The following is a 16009-nucleotide window of genomic DNA, read 5'->3' on the forward strand; positions in this document are numbered from 1 at the left end:
TGCGTACCAGCTGACAGCTGATAACAGCAGGACATGCTAAATCCAATCTCCATTTAGCCCCTGATCTTCAACATGCATGAGACCAGCTGAATCACTGCTTATGCAGGATGGAAAACACTGGCCTTCAGTACTGACAATAAATATTTTCCACATAAAAACTCACTGCATTACAGGTCATTCTAACTCCCCTTGATAAAGGCGCGGTACTGGACATCATAGTCCTCCCGGTCTCCTCCTACAAGAACTCCTCTTCTGCCAATCAAGGTTATAAAGTAGACAAAAGGGTGAAAGATATCAAAAATCAAATCACCTTCTTGCTTCCCCTCTCCACTTACCTCTTAAAAAAGACAGCAAAATGCTAAGCTCCAATAGATGATTTCCCTCCTGTGAGAAGTTATGGAGAGAGGGAAAGAGGAGACAGAGGGTCCAAGTCAGGCAGGAGATGTGCTAGTGTGCTAGTGGCATGGCCAACCCCATGGCCGGTGCTGAGATATGTGTGGGGGCCAGGGCCAAGAGAAGCAGCGCAGGAGGTGTGAGATGCGCCCCTCTGATACTGCTGGGATCAAAGAGCACACAGGGCATAGTAGGGTGTGTGTATTACAGGGCGCTTCCATTCACGTGGTAGGTCGTTAAAAAGCCTTTTGCCACGCAATGCCTGGATCATGTATAACCCTAATGGCTCCAGAGAGCTTTCACTGGAGGTTTGCATGTGGCTGCATGTAGCAAACAATGTAGTAATAGGGACATATTTTTCTATCTCCCTTTCTGCAGTTGTCTCATGCGAAACCAATGTCCTTGAGTGCCTCCACTGCGCAACCATCTTTTGGCCTGATCTTCTCCTTACTGATGTCTGTTATTTAGCAGGCATTATGCTGGTACATTCATAAACATGTATTTATAACTCTGTTCAATACATCAGACTGCACAATGCCACCACTCAGCTGGCTTTTTTTATAATGCTGTTTTTTTTACTATTTTGCTAGACCTACCACTGTTTTGTGATAACTCCAGACATCCATGAAGACACACACCAGTGGGGCTAAGGAAGATAAAGTTCCCATACATCTCTGCTAGAAGGATTTAGGAAAAGACTACTGATTGCTAAAAATCCCTTTCCTTTCCTTTACCACAGCAAAACAGGGGAAAGAGAGGCTGCTTATGAGTCTGCTCCCAATAGCCATCTGAACCTGGTAAGGGTCCTGATTTGAGAAACCATGCGGAAAAAAAAAAAAGGTTTCTCCCTAGGAATGCAACAGAATTGCTCACTTACAAGGATCTCTCTCTGCCTTAGCGGAGCTTGAGAAGCCAGTTGGTTATCCCAGTCAGCAGGAACTTTGTGCCCTGAAGGCACAAATCCTTGTTCTCAATGCCCATGATGCAAACAGAAAGAGACATGAGGAAGCACTTGTGCCTGAGACTGTGTGTTTTCCCTACCAATATTAGCTGGTCCATTAGAAGTTGTTATCTTTCCTTACCAGTTCTGCCTCGTGTATCCTCAAGCCATCATGGCTGCAACACTGTTGTGACTCTGGCAAACAGCTCTGATGCCAAGTTTGAGGTGTTAATAATGACATAAAGATTGGGCTGAAGGGGAAGGAAGAGTAAATGCATTTACTAGTCCATGCACCCTTTTCCAGATCTCACTGAACTTGTGGTAAAACTTCACAGGATGATATTCCAATCGTTGCAGTCGCTGGGAACTCCACCAGTATTCAGTGTGATCGGGATTCACTCATCACTTCTTTCCAAAGGAGTTTGACCCCTTCCTTCATCCAGATTGTTCCTTCCTTTGCTAAAAAAAAAAAAAGTTGAAATTCTTCTCTCCTTTTTTTTTCATTTCAGCTACTGAACAAACAAAATCTTTTTCTTATTCAGCTCCCAAAGGCCAGAAAATACCTGCACATGCCATGTGCAATCAAAGACCACATGGCTGATAGAGGCAGAGTTAGCTGTATGGGAAAAGTGCTCACAGCATAGACCTGTCTGTGAGGACCTAATGGAAACAGGAGAATGAAAATAAAACTTGGGTTTTGGAAGACAAATGTCTTTCATGCCCCATCACTATCCTCACCCCAAAAGGCAATGTCCATGATGAGAACCAAGAGTTATATGCAAAAGCAAAGAACATCCAATGTACACAGCAATGGGCAGAAAAATCTAAAAATAAATGCACCATCCTGAAAGACATCTGGATCCTCTGAGGAGAGAGGCATGAGCAGTGTTTACTGCAAAGCAATAGTGGCGCTTGCAAATGCAAATGTGTGTGTGAATCTGAAAAAGCAACAGACTGCAGGAGCAACACGAGTGCGTGGGATGCGACACAGCATTAGCTGTATCTGCTTGGGGTTTTTTTTAAGGATAAGGAAAGAAAAAGCAAGTTAGTAATGCCAAGGGAATTTAGCACACTAAACCTTGTCACTATAAGGACTGATTCTGTCTTGGGTGCTTAAAAGAAAGAAAGAAACCAATCACCCAACTAATTCGTTTATCCTTCCACTTGAAGTCAATGACTGTCATTCCCATCAAGTGTGGCTAATGTCCTTTGATCACTGTGTTGAGGGGTCAGTGAAATTCACCTCTAATAATCTAGATTTAACAGACAATTACAATGAGATACCCTTTAAAAAAGTCAGCCTGGAAAGCCTTGCCTAAGGCTTGTGTCCTAAAAACCAAGGTGGGAATTTCAGGATCTCTTCAACGGCTCTGCTGTGCTCACTAAAAGGAGAGGTGGAGTGGTAGCAACTGTTGCTGCTGCTCCAGGTGAGGAGATAACTGCTCCCCACTTGTGCTCCACCACCGTGGATTGCAGGTGGGTTTATTGTCTCATGCAGTGCCAAGAGGGCATAAGAGCTTCACCTGTCTCCACACAACACTTCTTAGGATACGTAAGTGTAGGGTGCTCAAAATAGGTTGAAAAGGTTCTCAGCACAGGAAGGACATGGACCTGTTGGAGCGGGTCCAGAGGAGGGCCACAAAAATGATCCGAGGGCTGGAGCCCCTCTCCTACGAGGCCAGGCTGAGAGAGCTGGGGTTGTTCAGCCTGGAGAAGAGAAGGCTGCGGGGAGACCTTATTGCGGTCTTTCAGTACTGAAAGGGGGCCTATAGGAAGGATGGGGGCAATCTTTTTAGCAAGGCCTGTTGTGACAGGACAAGGAGTAATGGTTTTAAGCTAAAGAAGAATAGATTTAGACTAGGCATAAGGAAGAAATTTTTTACAATGAGGGTGGTGAGGCACCGGAACGGGTTGCCCAGACAGGTAGTGGAAGCCCCATCCCTGGAAACCTTCAAGGCCAGGTTGGACAGAGCTCTGAGCAACCTGATCTAGTTAAAGATGTCCCTGCTCACTGCAGGGGGGTTGGGCTAGATAACCTCTAAAGGTCTCTTCCAACCCAAAGCATTCTATGATTCTGTGATTCTATGAAAACAGTTTTTGTCAAATAGATAAGCCTGACTTTCAAGCCATAGCTTCTGAAGAGAAAAGCTCTTAAAAATGTAATCTGCCGTTCTGGTTCAATGGTACCTTAAGTCTATAAAAACACATGCACTTGCACACAAGCACACAATTAATTAACTGTAGTGCATTTATTACTATTATTACTAATTATTTGAATTGCAACAAGCCCTGGGAGTCCCAGTAGTGACTTATACTCCTATATGCTGAATGCTGAGCAAAGAAGATAGTCCTGCCCCTAACAGCTAGTCTGAAAACACAGAGGCAGAAACTGAAGGAGAAACGGGGAACACAAAGAAGCTGTGTTAGTGTAACTGGGACCATTTACTATTTTGGTTATGTGCACCTCAGAGGAAGGATCTCTCTTACAACATGTCCGTATAGTCCCAGTCTCAATAGTGCCTTGACCTCGATTGACGTTATAAGCTAGATATGATAATAATAAGACACACATCTTCTGAGTGTGCTCACCTGAGTTCCGTGGTTTTCTGAGGGCTGGACATAAGAATCAAGCACTGTCTTGCTGAAAACATGTTAGCAAGAAATTTGCTTAGGAGGGAAATGTATCACCAGTGCCAGACAAAAAGGTTGGATTACTTTTAACAAGACACTGAACAGCCACATCTTTCACAGATGTCCTCCCACTGTTTTCAGTAGGACCTGTGAAAGGCTTGAACTTTTGAAAAGCTGGGAATTTCATTTGAGTTCCCAAATGGCATACATGTGGTTTTAATCTGGATCTCCTTTACTATCATATTGTTAGTTCTGAATAAATTATCCAGAAACTTGGGCCTTTTATTGTCCCTCAGTTCTGCTTTCTATAAATACATTCATTATTTGCATATTGTCACTGAACACTTAATACTCTCTCTCCTGTGGAGCTATGGCAAATTGTTAGTTTGGAATATATACACTACTCATTAGCCGCTGTGGAACTAAACAATTAACTCACATGATATCATCTCCTTCAGCTGATTATGAGAATAACCATCAGCAGATTATGAATAACAAATATCCCTTTTATCAAGGAACAGCCCTGTACAAATGAAGAGAAGCATCACTGGGGTCTGGATGATCCACCTAGCACTTGATCAGAACCTAAGCAAACACTTGTGAGCGCTGCTTTATCCCACTGTCCTAACCACTTTATTTTTAAACAAAGATGGTGTCAAAGAAGATTAAAAGAAACACTGTGAAATCATTTCCAGCTTTGAGCCACAGAGCAGAAAAGGACTTGATAAGAATTCTCCATGTGTTTTCATTCTCGTGCATGGTACAGAAGAGAAGGACGGGGTCAGGCAGCCTGCGCTTGACACAGGGCTGCAAACTCTCATGCTGTGCCTGGTTTTGGGAGAGGTGTGTGGCTTTGCGCACCCCACTTAATTTCTCCATCTGTTTGTTCAGTTGGCCTTGATACTTCCACACCCGCTATGGGAAGAGGCAGCACGTGTGAATTACAATCCATATGAAAATGTTGAAGAACCATAGAAAATAGGTGGAGTTGCTTATTTCAAAGACCCCAAACCATAAGATGAAATCTTTAAGAATGTATTCTGCAGGACGTCAGATTAAATGTTCTATTTTTTTTTTTTTAATTTAAATCCATGAAGGAGCATTTCCTTCCACCAGTAATCCTCCATCCATAAAATGCAACTGATCTTTAGCTTTGCTTTCTTTTTTTTCTCTCTTCACATTAAGCTGCTGCGGTGAGTGGAGAAGGCCACATGCTCATCTGCCTGCACCTCCATTTCATCTCTGCTGTATCCCAAGTTCCCACAGTCATGCATGGCAATTCCCAATGTATTTTCAGCCATCCTGGATACCTTAACTCACCAGGAAGGTAACTATGAGCTGTAGTTGTGTAACCTCCCAAGCTAAGGAGCAACGCACTAATGCATTAGGGTGTCTCTGTAGGAGACTTGCCACAACATATTGGTTATTTCCTTTTCAACAATAGATGGATTCAAATCTGTTTGCCTGGTTCTTAAGAAGGAACATTTTTTTACTTTGATATTTTACTTTATCATAACATCAGCAGCAGTTAAAGACTACAGACTTTAGCATGTCATTGTACATCTGTAACACAGCACAGGGTGTCTGATCTTCGACAGATTATTCCCACTTATGGTGTCAGTCCCAGCCCAAGAGCCCCAGGTAAACTGTGTCCCTGTGGACATCACCTTTGCATCTTGCTGTTCTGTGGCCCCTGGCTCAGTCCCTGGCTCACAGCAGATGTAGCAGTGGAAGAGCAGTGACAGGAGTGCCACAAGAAGAACCTCTAAAAGTGCACTGGGAAGCGGCAGAGTGCTGATGGCATGTGTGACTCACACAGCTCGTGTCAGCACAACCACATGCTAAAGATGTATCAAAAGTCACAGGCATCAAATGGCTATTTTTAATTTCACGTTGAGCTTTAAGAGAAGTTACAGATGTTTATGGCTTACAGGATTTGCCCGTGTTCCTTTGACCCCACAGGAGGGACAGGCCACTACTGCACTTCATCCCGAGGGCAGAATTTGGATGCCACGTTGCAGGAAGATGGACTGAAGACACAGTACTAATTCCAATATATGTGTGCACAATGCATCTAGCAAAGGAGATAGCTACTCCAGGCAGGGCAGTCAGGCATGTTTCAATGACAAAAGAAAGGAAAATCCCACCCCGGTATCCTATTAAATCTCCCTTCACTGGTTTAATGTGGTGACATATCCCAGTTCAGACTTACATACAATCTCAGAGTCGCGTGTTGTCCTTCCCCCCATAAAAAAGGATATTGGTTTGACTTAATGGGGAGTAAATCCTGACTCACCCCTTGAAAACTGTGCTGGGGTACATCCATACCAAAACTAAGGCGTGAAACAGCCCTGAACTACTTATGCATGAGCAGCGTAATGGTATTTTGCACAAGGGAAGAAGTGTCTTAGGCAGTTTCTGTAGCAGGTCACTACATTTTGGTCTGTTTAAGAGGTCTCCTATGAACGAAATATGTTTTTCATCTAACGTGTGCAGTCAGCACCATAGCCACATTGTATTGCTCCTCAGGCAACTAACACTGCCCTCCATGGGCCGTGGTGCTAGAGAAATGGCCTCTTTTTGGTTTTCCTACTTGTTTTTGGTTTTAAGCCTCTGTCAGTGGGAGCTTTGGATACCTAGTACACTGACTGTAGGTATTTATCTCAATATGCACTGTAGATGCATCTGGTATTTCTAGATATCCAGGAGCAATGACAGAGCTGTTGCTACAGCCTGCTGGGATGCCAGGCCTGCACAAGTGTATCAAATCCCCTAATTCCCTTCAGACAAAATTTCCAGGTGGGAAAGGAGGCTCAGCTCAATATATAGATGAGCTCTGCCCTCTGTGCAAGCCCTGCTCTGGCGGCCTCTGTCCCTAGGGATCTTGCCCTAATTCTGTCCTAATTACAGAAAGCCAATGGTGTCTGGGGTCAGGCAGAAAGGAAGGCTGGAGGGATCCAGATGGATTGCTCTGCCCTACATGGCAAAGGGCTCCTGGGAATAAGGAACACTGGTTTCTATTCCTGGCTCTAGAAAGCAGTATAGCCTCTTGGTGACGAACAGAACAACCCACGGCAGAGTTGGGCAGATGTCGCCTGCTCACTTCACTGGCCAGGTCACATGCGATTTTATTCTTTATTGGTTTTTAAACAAGGTACTTTGTTCAAAGGACAACTTAAGCCAGGATTTTCTCATTCTTTCTCGGGCAGAAATCTTACACTTAAAATAATGAGTTCATCTTTACAAGAGCTACAGTAGGAGGCTTTAAAATGACTCAATACTGTATTCTGAAAAGAACTCATGGATCGCTTGTGCCTCAGAGCTATTTATATGCTACCTGCCAGGGAAATTCACAGATGAACGAACTAGCAAGAAACATACTATTCAAGAGAGAGTTTCTTAGGATCTGGAGTCAAAAAAATCCACAGTTACATAAGGGTTCTGGTTAAGAGGGCTCTGCTCGCTGGAGAGAAACTCTCCAACATAATTTCTCCATGTGCCGCTGACAAGGTGCTCTTCCCTCTGCCAGAGAAAGTCATTACCAAGCAGGTTTGAAACCAAATATGTTCCAACAATTTGTTATTGTAGCAACATTATCTGCACTATAGCTGTCATGTGAAACTGGGTTGCAAAAAATGGGAAAACGCATATGCAAATAACTGTTTTGTGGCCCATAGTTGTTCTTTTCCATGGGTGAATAGCAATAAACAGAAGTAAAAATCCAGCATGCTTCCTTTTGCTCCCCTTAACAGTGCACCATTAAAGCTATCGTTTGGAGTGGCATGGTCTCTGTGCATCGCTTTACTTGCCACCAAATATCCTCTAGAGTTTCTTCATGGGTGAAAGCTGGCTTTAAACATGCTTGGTGCAGCCTGCAAGATGCCAGAGCAGCACAGAGGGAAATCTCAGAAGAGGTGGAGATGCAACACTGAGACACCCAGCTCCAAGATTAAGATGCAGACAGGTGTCCTGTGTTAGGCTCAGGTACTTACTTCCACTGGTTTTAACAGCACCATAATTAATGCGAGGCATGTCTCCAAATCCCGCTTCAGGGTGGTCCTGACAGCTTCAGCCTGGGCTCCTATTTAGCAGTTCAATCCCTGCCCAGTGCATGAAGGCAGGGGCTCTCCCACACATCCACATTTGGCATGGGGCAGAGATTAATTTCCTGCCAACACAGAAAGCAGGCTGGGACTGAGCATTAGCATGTAACTGAGGTTTCAGTGCGGCATGGTAAAATGGAAGCGCAAGTAGTATGTTGCATTGGCAAAAGGAGACCTTTTGGGGACATCCCCTGGGAGAAGGGCTTCCACACATTTCCTGCTACATTGCAGGGAAGTCCTTGGAGATTCCTTCCTCCTCCTTCCCCTCCTTGTCCTTCTTCTCCTCCTCCTCTTCCTTCTCCTCCTCCCTGCAGGGCAGACAGCAGGGCAGGGGCTGTAGTGGCCTGGGCTCCCAGGGGACACCCCAGTCCTAAGCCCACCCTGGGCTGCTGCAGATCATGGCTTGGAGGCAAAGGCCTCGGGTTTTGTCCTCATTGCCATACTTTCCTCTTTTCTCAGGTATTTCCTCTGCTTTAGGGAAGGGCTGTCACTCTTCACCATGGATTCCTCCTTCCTTGGTGGTTAAACAGGCTCCCTGTACAGTTTCAGCTAATGCTTGTATCTCTTTGCCCCCACAGGTTTTATCAAGCCACAACACTGCTAACCTGTGTGTTCCCAAACCAGCAGTTATTTGTGTGTGAGCTCTCTGCAACCTACTTAATATGCACAGGGCTGTGGAAATGATGCTTCATAATCTCTCTTTCAGCAGCCACAGAGCTCTCTGGAGGGACCAGGCTGGGACAACTTCAGGACTGAGGGGTACTCATCGACCTAACAAGAGGTAAAAACCAGGCTGTTTACCAGATCAGCTGCATAAATATTGCACGAGCTGCAGACACAGAGGTCATCCCTGCGTCTCGCTGAGGCAGGCAAGCCTGCTGGGCTGATCTCTCGTGACAGGCAAATGGAGGCTTCACTTCCCCGCACTGTTGCCCACGGAGGATGCTCTCCTGACAGCAGTAAGGGCCCTGTGTGGCACAGACAGCCCAAAAACCTTTCTGCTTCTGCCTGCCACCAATGACCCACCAGGTCTGAACAGTTCAGGAAATTTCCTGTCCTTTCAGACCTGGGCTAGGGTGTGGGGGGGTCAGATTTGACCCGCTGAGCCTTCCCTTCTGGTCCCCCAGCAAAGCACTTGATGGTGTTTGCCACAAGGGAGGTGAATGAGGTGCCTGGTGTGCTCAGCTGCCCAGAAAAGCTGCTATTTAAACATCTCAGGAATCTCTGGAAACCCCCAGCCCACACAAATTCAGCAGTCAGGGTCTGCCACCTGCAAAGATGCAGCGTGCAATGAAGTGGGTGGAGGAGGAAAGCAGTGCTGGGACTTTAAAGCCTGGCCCTGCTGCACAGTCCCCTGAGCCACAATGAAACTCCCCCCACAACAAGAATGGTGGTCAAAAGGCACAATGAGGGCAAAAACACAACAAAAGCATAAGACTTATTTCCGCTGTTCTCTTTTTTATTACAGCTGTTCAGTGCCTTGCAAGTTGCAGAGAATCTGGCAGAACTGCTGCTGGAAAATACACTTTTTCAATTGAAAAGAGTGGAAAAAAATCTCCTCTTTTTGTTTCACGATCAGTTGTTCTGATTTTGTGTTTGATGGCATCCTTGTCTGGCATAACTTCCCCCCCACCCCAGCAAACTGTACAATGGGTATGTTTTAAAGTCGGCAGGATTATAACCCCACGGGGACAAGTCCCTTCCTATCTACACTCCTTTACACTGAATGGCAGGAAACCAGCCCCAAAGACAATGAAAAACATTTGGTCTAAAATTATCTCTCTTTAAAAAGGTATTTAAAAAATTTCCTTAAGAACAGCTTCCCATTAGCCTTAACAGGAGCAGTGCACAGGGAATAAATGTTAGTGGCCAACACCGCAGGCTCATCTACACAGGCAGGCACCTATGCCCACATCTGGGCTCTACAAGGGGACTGGATCCATTAGCACAGAGAGAAGCAGCCCTGGACCACGTTAGTCTTTCTTGCGAGATTCTCATGATCGACGCCAGACAGGGCTCCTGAGGGTGGCCAAAGGCCAGCCTTATCTCAGGCTCATCAGCATTTTTGTCCTTTAAAAGGTGAACTGCAAAGCAAATGCTTCAAATCCAGAGCCCTGTAAAAATTGCAGCATCCCAGCAGGGTTTCCCTGTCTGCCTTAAGACACCTGGCTATTTATAAATTGAGACACAAAACAGAAGGCTGAGCGGTTTCTATAGGCTGCTATAACCCTTTGGCTCCAGAGCAGGTCAGGGCACTAAGGGCTGAATCCCAGCAGACCTTGGAGGTCTGCTTGTTGCAGTATCCTACTTGTGCATCGCAGTGAAGGAGAGGCAGTCAGACAGTAACGGGCAGTCAGACACATAACAGTTGTTATCAGGTGCTTACACTCTAACAGGGACGGAGATAAGCAACTAATAACATAGAAAATAAAAGAAGCCATTCCAGGCTGGACTTTGAGGTTTTTATTGGGTCAAAGCCTTTTGTTTTCCGTTCCAAACATGAAAAAGTTGCAATCTGATAACATGGAAATTGTTCTGGGAAGACTGTCCCCCTTCCCGACAGGGGTTTCTAATCCGCTTTCCTCTCCCTGTCCTGCACTGTGTCTCTGTATGCTTTCAACTGCCCTAGATCAAAGAATTTCCATTTTCTGAGCTACAAGTACCTGGAGATTTGGGCTTCTGGGAGCAAACAACATGAAATATGTTGTGGAAAATGCCAACACAAAGTTATGGCAAATATAATGTGTTTTTCAAACACCTCCAGGAGCTTTCCCCATTATGGACAGGGAAAACATTCCCTTGTATTTGCAGGGATGTTTTTTGATGCCCATGGAGACTGCCAGAGCAGTGACCCTGTGCATGCTGCAAGGCACTGCCATGTGCCAACCTGGGGCTCTCCCTGGCTTCACATAAGAGCAGGGACAGGGGAGAGGGTCAGGAAAATCACCCTTCTCCAGGAGTGCAGCTCTGCCTGCTGGAGTGGGGTTTTGCCCTCAATTTGAGCATCCCAGCGTAAGCCCCTCTTGTACAGCTGAGTATCTTCTGGAGGAGGCACCTTTCCACAGTTTATTTCTGAACACAGAAACAGCAGCCAAATCCTCTTTTGAACAGATCAAAGAAAGCAGCAGAAATATGGCCCCCCCTCAGGGGCCATTTATTTTCCCTAGTTTATCTTTCAAATCCATTTAACTATTTCTTGAGCCCCAGGTATGGGCCCAGATGGGCCAGAGAGGCCACACAAGCCAAGTTCACAGTTGCAGAGGAAATCCTGACATCCTATTCAACAACATATGTATTCAGCTGAAGCCTTTCCCATAAGGAAAACAGCATTGTACAGGATGATCTGGGGGGGGGGGTTATCATTCAGTAGAGAGAGCAGTAAATATGAAGTATACAACAATGTCCCTGAGTTCCCAGGTCTCCTGCACGGGAGCTTTACCAGTTTGTAACAGCTGAAAATCAGGCCTGTGGATGGTGGTTACCTTTCCATTCCTGGCACACATGTCCTCCCTACCACCTGCCCGATACACTGTCTCATCCAGATTTGTTTAGCATATCTTCCTGTCCACTCTTAATTCGTCCCATCTGCTTTCCAGGAGGAGCTCTCCTCTGCATAACCCTGCCTGTCACAGCAGATAACGACGCTCTTTGTGCTTTTCCCCAAGAGACAGATGGAAAAGAGAGAAGAGGGAGGCATCTCAGACACGCTGTCGCGGTGTCAGGAGGGGCCGGCTGCGACGGGCTGGTGGAGGAGAGGGCTGTCTGACACTGGGGCTTCGCCAGCCAGCAGGAAGGCACCGACAGGGACCCTGCGACTCGTTTCCTATGCAGGGAGTTACAGGAGCATATGAAGGGATCTCCAGCTGATGCTCAGGAGACAAAGGGAGGATAAAATGAGCCTGATGAAGTGACAGCCCCCAGCAGAAGCATAATTGCAAGGTTGCTTGCAAGTAGGGCAAGCTCAGATGCTAGGGATGACCTGCAAACACCACATCTCCTTGGAAATGGCCTGGATACAAAACCACATATTAACTCCTACAGTAACAGAGCATGGTGCCAGGGGCTTTATTTTCCTACTCAGAACATAAACAAAGAACATCCTGGCTTTAAGCATAGCATTTAAAAGAGATGGTGAATACTCTCCCACAATGCACCCAGCTAATTTTACAGTAGGAGGTAATGTATTCCTGCTCCCAGCTGGTGAAGAGCTCAGCCAGAGCAGTTGATGGCCTTCAGATTTTATCCTTGCTGGAATAATCCCAGTTTCATAACTAAGGGATATAGCTGACGAATTTCTCAATTTGCAGATCAGAGAAAGGTCAACCCCAGCTTAATCGGCTGTTGTGACAGGTCAGGAGACAGAGTAACTCGTAAACTGCAAAATTAATAAAAGTATTTAGCATATTGTGTGCACAGTTTTCCATGCCTGCAATCCAAAGAAAACAGAAAGGGGGGACCAAAAGCCTTCCAAGCAATTGCCAAATATCTTCCTGGAAAAATAGAGATAGGAATGTAGTAGGAAAAAGTCAACAGCGTGCAAACTGTGAGGGATCAGATCTACCCTTTGCAAGGATAGGCTAGGGGCAGAGAAGGCTTTCGGAATAGGCCTTTGCAAATCCATGGCCCACCTGAACCTGAAGAAGTAGAGAAGAGACCTCAGTGGAGCTCTGCTGGCTTACAGTGATCAAGGGTCTGGATCTGCCACCCCACGTCACCCTTGGTACTTACAGCAAGGCACGGCCCATGCAGGGGTGGCAGAGATGTTATGGATGTCATTGGTCTTACTGGAGGAACTCCAGAAGACATTTTTAAAGGAAACAACAGAGATGCAGTCTTGTGAAAAAAGAGGCGGTAAATATCTGTGGTAAATATTTCTGCTTTATTCAAACCTCCTTTCAAAACACATTTAGGGCTTAACAATAGGCTTCATATTTTGTTCAGTATTCAAAATTTCTTCCACTCCACCCAATTAAGGGTTGTTGGAGTTTCTGCCATTAGAAAATACTCTATTTTGTGCAGATAAATGGCACAGCAGATTATGTTTGGGGCAGACTGTATTAGGTTACTTAGGAAATTAAGGCTCAGGAGCATAGCTTGACTTCTGGAAAACTGCACTCAAGAATGAAATGTTATACAGCAGGGCTGCACACCTCATAGCTTCTATAAACCAACAGCAAAGCACAGTAGAAGTTTCTGGCATACCTTTATCCCTCTGTCCTACAAACCTTTGTGTGCCATCCCCATCCTCCACTTGACCTACAGTCTCCATGCAATCCTCCATTCCAGGACCTCCTGATGAGTGTCCTCTTATTTCCCAAACCTTCTGTAGACCAGTTAACATCACAAGATGGAGGCTGACTGTCTTCTCAAACCCATTCACCCTTTGAAACTGGATGGTGGAAAATGTCTGGCTTGTCCTTGGGCACATCTGCATTGCCCAAGAACACATTGCATCACCACAGCAGTGCAGCTAACCACCACTGCACAGCTTCAGCTGCTCAGTCCTGCTGAGATGCTTATTTTTTCCAGATAGGCAGAGCACTGCAGAAGCTCAGCTCACAAGGCCAAGATGGCACCTCCACAGAGCATGGCACTGCCCAGGATGGATGGACAGATGGCTCATCCATAGTGCACTGCTTGCTACTGCCTGATCTCAACTGCTCCTACATCTCAGTAACATGTCTCTTACCATGTAACATGTCTGTTACCACTTTCCCATTCTCTCTCTGTCTGGAGATCCTGCTTGTGTCTCCACATCATCTGTAGCACTCGCATCCCCACCATAGCATTTCTGCTGGGGCCAGGCTCCCTAGGAATACCCACCTCACATCACACTCTGCACCTTGTCCTCATATCACAGCATTTGCCAGAGGGAGTTTCTCTTGAACTAGTCAAGGCCTGAGGAATGCAAATTCAGTACTTGATGGTGAAAGGACAGTCTGCATCACACCATCCCACACACAGTACCTTCGGGGTCCAGCACACCCGCTTAGCCCCCCTCATGCAAGCAGCTACTAGCTGAGATAGATAATGGTGCTTTTTTTTCTTTCCTGTCTTGCTCAAATGTTGTAATGACCCCATAGTGAGCAGAACAGCAGGAGAAGTGCACATTGCTCATGGAAGTTAAACCAGAAAATAAACAAGCCAACCCACAGCAGGAGAGATGTGGCAGCCCCAAAGGCTTGCTCTCCTCCCTTTGCCTTGGTCCAAACCAGCTGGTGTGAGCTGGGTCCCACCACTGTGCATCTGGAGTAACACTCAGAGAGGGCAGATTCATGGCCAAACACCTTTTCCTCTGGAGAAATCATGATTTCTCAAGTGTTAATCAAGTTTTCCACCCGTGAGCTGATAACACAGCGCATGAGCAAACATCAGCACTTTTGTCACTACCTTGCCCTTACTCTATTATCACCACCCATCCACACAAAACACTGCCAGCAAAGAGTGCCAGCTCCAAGAGGCAACCGTTACTCATCTCTGAGGATGGGGAAAAGAGGGAGAAAGACAGGAAAAAAGACATGTGCACAGATCTTGAACACGTTAACGCTTGGGACAATGGGTGGCCGTCCCCATTTCTGTTGCCCAGTCAAACTGCCTCACAGAAAACTCATCACTGCACCTTCACATTTCTCCTTAGCTTCAGTCCAGCTTTTCACTCCTAAGAAACAAGAAAAAACACTCCATGCCAGCTTATTCCTCCTGAAAACAAGAGCAGCTTCACCAGTGCAAATCTCTGTTTACCCTGCTAAAAACTGGAGTTTGTAGCACAAATATGGGATACGGGATCTCACTGCTGCTCTGCCAGAATTGAAGATGTGTGAGACTTTGGGGCTCGATAGCTCATTTGGTGAAAAGCTCAGACTTGATTGACCCCAATGTTTGGAAGTTTCTGCCAAACTCAGCCAATAATTTTAGCTAAGAAAAAAGATTTTGTTGAAAAGGCTTGCTTTACTGCACAGTGGTTGTGGCAAACTGCACTGCAATTTGCTTATGTTCAAACAGTGTTTTTTGCCAAAGCTGACTTTTCATAAAAATAGTCAAGTTTCCAAAGTGAAGTGAAAGGAATTGGCAGGGAGAGAATTGAACACCTGGGATTTAATAAAAACAACTTTTTGTTTGTTTTTTGTTTTCCCGAGGAAACTGAACATTCCTTGTCTCAGGCTGACCTGCAGAAATAGATACATTTTTAATTCATTAATTCAATCTGTGAACCAGAAAGAGAGAAGGGACTTACCCAGCAGAGCAACAAGACACCCAGCTGGGCTTGAGAAGCAACCCAAGCCCTTTGTTGGTGCAGAAGTGCTTCAAGAGCCAGCAGGCAACATTTAAAATAGCCCTAATTACCTTTATAGTTATAATGGAAAAACAGGTGGAAGTGGTCAGGAATAGTAGGCAGAAGCACAGCAGAGAAAAACGTGATATAGCCAAGTCTTAGAAGTCATAGAATCACAGGGAAAAATCAGGCTGGAAGGGACCTCTGGAGGTCTCCAGTCCAACCCCTGCTCAAAGCAGGGGCATTTCAAAGCTAACTCAGTTGTTCAATTTTTTCCTTCTACCCACCCTTGGCTGAATAGAGGGAGTAATCTCTTTTCTTGACTCACTGGCTTTGTTCTTGCTAATACAGCCCACACTGCTCACTCCAGCTCAACATACTGACCACCAGAACCTTTGCACATCATTCTGACAAAACAATTGCACCACGTGTTTGCAACGTACACATGTATGTTTGCATGAATAAATGCATTATTCAGATTATGCCAGCAAAATTCTAATTAATTTTAAATTTAAAAAGTCCAATAAAATCCTAAGACAGACTTTAAAAAACACCAGTATTATTCATTCCCTGTATAGGAAGTGACTTGCTTTCACTGCCCCACAACACAGATTTTTGGCCGCCTTTCAGTGATCTGCATGGCACCAACGACATGCCACAGGGCAGGAC

The 16009-nt window shown here is 45.5% G+C and overlaps 1 protein-coding gene across 2 annotated transcripts in view; it reads right to left on the bottom strand.

The window, feature by feature from the left end:
• The window catches only part of RTN1 (reticulon 1), a 118804-nt gene that overhangs the window by 84716 nt on the left and 18079 nt on the right, over positions 1-16009 (bottom strand). The gene's annotated exons all lie outside the window — the stretch shown is intronic.

Source organism: Pelecanus crispus, chromosome 6 (genome assembly GCF_030463565.1).
Source record: "Pelecanus crispus isolate bPelCri1 chromosome 6, bPelCri1.pri, whole genome shotgun sequence".
Lineage (NCBI taxonomy): Eukaryota > Metazoa > Chordata > Aves > Pelecaniformes > Pelecanidae > Pelecanus > Pelecanus crispus.